Source organism: Tachyglossus aculeatus, chromosome 21 (assembly GCF_015852505.1).
Source record: "Tachyglossus aculeatus isolate mTacAcu1 chromosome 21, mTacAcu1.pri, whole genome shotgun sequence".
Lineage (NCBI taxonomy): Eukaryota > Metazoa > Chordata > Mammalia > Monotremata > Tachyglossidae > Tachyglossus > Tachyglossus aculeatus.
Genome location: NC_052086.1, coordinates 78381262 through 78385676, shown reverse-complemented (window position 1 = coordinate 78385676; position 4415 = coordinate 78381262). Strand labels below are relative to the sequence as shown.

At 41.4% G+C, this 4415-nt stretch overlaps 1 non-coding gene across 1 annotated transcript; it reads right to left on the bottom strand.

Annotated features, from left to right (window-relative positions):
- Positions 1 to 1241: 1241 nt before the first annotated feature.
- On the bottom strand, positions 1242 to 1379 carry LOC119943074. The gene has a single exon (XR_005455556.1). It is a non-coding gene; the product is annotated as a small nucleolar RNA SNORA7 (small nucleolar RNA).
- Between the last annotated feature and the right edge of the window lie 3036 nt (positions 1380 to 4415).

The following is a 4415-nucleotide window of genomic DNA, read 5'->3' as shown; positions in this document are numbered from 1 at the left end:
TGTATAGAACATATTTCCAACTCAGGTTATAGGGTGGTCTCTGCCACCTGTGCACTGACACAAAATTACTCAAAATGATGTGTAGGAAGGTTTCTTACTCATCTACCTCAAACAGAGATCTGCTATTGATCCTTAAAGATGCTTTTTACTTGCTGCATAAACAAGCCTTAGAGCCTCTTACAACCATTCACAGATTCACATCTGGGAAGGGAAGGTTTTCAGTTTTTTGCCATCATATGGAAATGCCAAGCACATGCTTAGAATGCATTTTAGAGCCTTTTGTGACACAAACTATAAGAAACACAAACCATAGCACGAACATCAACAATCAAGTGTTTATGCTAAAGCTTCTTAAAGCATTTTGTTGCCTGAGTATGTATATGTATACATAGATCAATCTATCTAAATATGTATCAGTTTTCAGTTTTAACAGCTGCCTTCTGATATTTGTAAAATTAATGACATCCAACATGAGAAGTTTGACCACGGTTTTTTGAACATTCTTACATTTTAGCTGTGAGTCTCTTTGAATTAATGTCAACTTAACTTCTAAAAAGCAGTGTGTGTGTGTGTGTTCTCACATGTGTGTATTTGGATTAATTTGGCAACTTTGAAACTTGGAAAAAATGAATATTTTACCTCCTTCTCCTGAATAGGGAATGCATTGAGAACTCCTTTCTATATTCCTCCCTAGAGAAGTAGTTTGGGCTAATGGAAAGAGCATAGGCCTAGGGGTCAGAAGGACCTGGGTAAAAATCCCAGCTCTGCTCTTTGTCTTCTGTGTGACCTTGGGGCAACACACTTAACTTCTCTGTGCCTCAGTTGCCTCACCTGTAAAATGGGGATCAAGACAGCCCCATGTGGGACATGTCCTGTTTCCAACCTGATTATACTATTAAAACAAAAACCTCCCTCATATGAAAAATGGAGATTCAATACTTGTTCTCCCTCCTACTTTGATTGTGAGTCCTATGGGGGACTGAATTATTTTGTACCTAATCCAGCACTTAGTCTTGTCTTGCCTTATGCCATCGAGTCATCTCTGACCCATAGCGACACCACGGACACATCTCTCCCAGAGTGCCCCACCTCCATCTGCAATCGTTCTGGTAGTGGATCCATAGAGTTATCTTGGTAAAAATACAGAAGTGGTTTACCGTTGCCTCCTTCCACACAGTAAACTTAAGTCTCCACCCTCATCATTCTCCCATGCCGCTGCTGCCCAGCACAGGTGAGTTTTGCCTTGTAGCATATTACCTTCCATTTGCTAGCTTCTGCCCAAGCTAGGAATGGAATGGGTAGGTCTCTGTTTGACTCTCCCTCCAGTAGCCAAGACTGGTAGAGTGCTGGAAACTCTCCAGGTGCAACCCTGAGAGGAGCTGCACTTAATACAATCCTTGAAATAGAGTAAGTGCTTAACAAATACCGCAATTATCACTACTAACAGTTAATAGCATGACTAATAATTATGGTAGTTTTTAGGCATTTACTACGTGCCAACTACTCTTATAAGTGCTGGAATAGATACAAATTAATCATGTAAGACATGGCCCCTGCTCCACATGGGGCTTGCATTTTAGTCCCCACTTTAAAGATGAGGTAACTGAGGCACAGAGAAGTGAAGTGACTTGCTCAGGGTCACACAGTAGACAAGTGGTGGAGCTGCAATTATATGATTTGCCCAGGGGTTGGCAAACAGCATTCCAGCTGCAGTATACTTATTAATGATAACAATAACAGCAATAATAAAACTAATAATTTGATATTTGTTAAGCATGTATTATGTGACAAGAACTATGCTGAACACTGTGGTAGATATTAATTGGGTTGGACTCAATCCCTGTCCCTCATGAGGCTCACATCATAGGTGTTGAATTCCCATTTTACAGTGGAGAAAACTGAGGCACAGAGAAATTAAGTGGCATTACCAAGGTCACAGAGGAGGTAAGTGGTGGAACCAGGATTAGAGCTCAGGTTCTCTGCCTGACTCCAGGTCTGTGCTTTCTCTTATTCAAGCCTTGCATGCCTGCATACAAAACACAGCAGATGGTGAATTTGACTTGTTTGACCCAAAGTAGCCTATTATCAGGACATTGCCTAGTTAGGAGAAGAGTTTGAGTAAACTGCTTTGGGCAGTCATGAGTATTTTGGGATAGTAATATTGAATTAATTAATTTTCCAACGTGCAGACAGGAGTTTAAAACAAAGCCGGTGAATGAACTATTAGAAGGTTAACCATTAGAAGAGTGAACTCTAAGACTTGAGAGGTGAGTTATTTATGCATGTCAAAAAGGTGCGGAACAGATTTTCAAGAAGTTCTGGCCTTGCCCATCTAGGAAGGCTCTGTGAATATTCATCTGAAGACCTAGCTCTTTAAATGTTACACACTCAGGATCTCTCAGCACTAAGCAAAAGAAAAATAAGCTCGGTGGAAGTGCAAAATGTGGTAGCTTTAAAATCTCCATGGCCGAAAATAACTACCCTTCTGACCTTGACATTGAGTCCTTGTGTCGGGAAATGAGAAGGATGGCTCTTCCCAGTTCTTAGGACAGGTGACCCTGGATGTGCTATGCATTCTAATTCTGTAAGAGAAGCAGCTAATGAACAAGAAATCCCCTAATGAGTCTGTAAAGTACCATCAATCCATTCCACTTCTTTTACCAATGCTGTGATGAATGAACCAATCTAAGTGCCTCTGGTTTCTGAAAGAGTTGACCAGTGGCAGGGGAGTTGGAGATCTCTGCTCAGTCTCCAACCCTTTCCCCAATTTATAATTTAGCAGTGACAACGCTTCTGTTGTTTCATTTGTCCCAAATGAATGCCTGTTGTTTGGAAAGGACAAGCCATTTGGGAACTAAATTACCTAAATCATTGCATGGATTATTTAGACCAAACTCACTAAAGAGAGTCCTGTCCCTTTAGTCCCTCTCTGCATTCCATAAATCCAACCTCTTCCACTCCACGGCCCCATGGCCAATCATTCCCATTGAACTGGCGGCACGGTTAGGAATATAATGTTCCAAGGATATAAATAATAATGAGCACCTTTAATAAAATTGGATATAAGTTATGCAGCGGTCATCAATTATAATGGATTTTAAAGGTTTTGATCTAGAACCTGGGTGGCATCGCATTTGGACTAATAACTGTAACCCTGATTTATGTGTTTGCGACCGAAATGGTTTCAGTGCCTCGATATATGTCCAAAGCGAAATTTATAGTGTGCTACAGAATGTATAAATAATGAACAGCCATATGTCATCCTACATTTAAAATTTTGACTTCTTCCACTGCCAGTACAAGGAAAAATGAATTAAAGCCTTGCGTTCATTGGGAAGCAACTTATTTCCCAACACTTTGAAGAGTATCCACCAGTACAAAGCTGATTACATTCTTTTTCCAGTCAGGAAAAACGTTGGTTGTGGTAAAAATGACAAATGCTCCCTGGAAGCTCCAGTGGTGTGCAGATTAGCAGTCACAGGCCAGTGACAGGAAAACAGAATTAATAGACAAAAGCAGACACTCCAGCTACCTGCAAGCTTGCTGTGACTAATTTTTCCAGGAGCTCAGCAAGCAAACACAGTGATTCTCGGGTTTGGAATGAATTATAAAAATAAAAAGGACATTTCCAGGACAGAGCTTTAAGTGGACTTTTTCCCCATAAAGGCAGATTTCTACGGAATAAGAATGAAGCTTTGGGAACTGGTTGATGCTGCTTTTCAAAGTTGGTCCTATAGTCTTCAATGGACCTAAGTGTGCAGCTCATCCTTATTATGGTATTTATGAAGTGCTTACTATGTGCCAAGCACCGTTCTAAGCGCTGGGCTATCTGCAAGGTAATCAGGTTGTCCCACGTAGGGCTCACAGCCTTAATTCCCATTTTACAGATGAGGGAACTGAGGCACAGAGAAATTAAGTGTCTTCTCAAGGTCCCACAGCAGACAAATGGTGAAACTGAGATTGGAACTCATGACCTCTGACTCCCAAACCCAGGCTCTTGCCACTAAGCCAATCTGCTTCTCATGAGACTCATGACTGAGACAAGACTACAGAACTGAGCGCTGAGCAAGGTTTTCTTCTCCGAAGGAACTTTCAAATCGAACTGATTCAAGCAACTCTTAGAGGATCAGAATGTGGCCAGTCTTGGTTGTCTTGTGTCTCAAACTGAGAAGTTGCATGACCAAGTGCAAAGAGCACGAGAGTCAGAGAACCTGGGTTCTAATCTTGACTCTGCCATGTTCCAGCTGTGTGACCTTTAGCAAGTTACTTAAATTCTCTCTGCCTCAGTTTCCTCATCTATAAATTGGGGATTCAATACCTATTCTTCCTCCCTCTTACTGTGAGTCCCCTGAAGAGCAGAGACTGTGCGTCAACTTGTACTTCCCAAGCGCTTAGTACAGTGCTCTGCACACAGT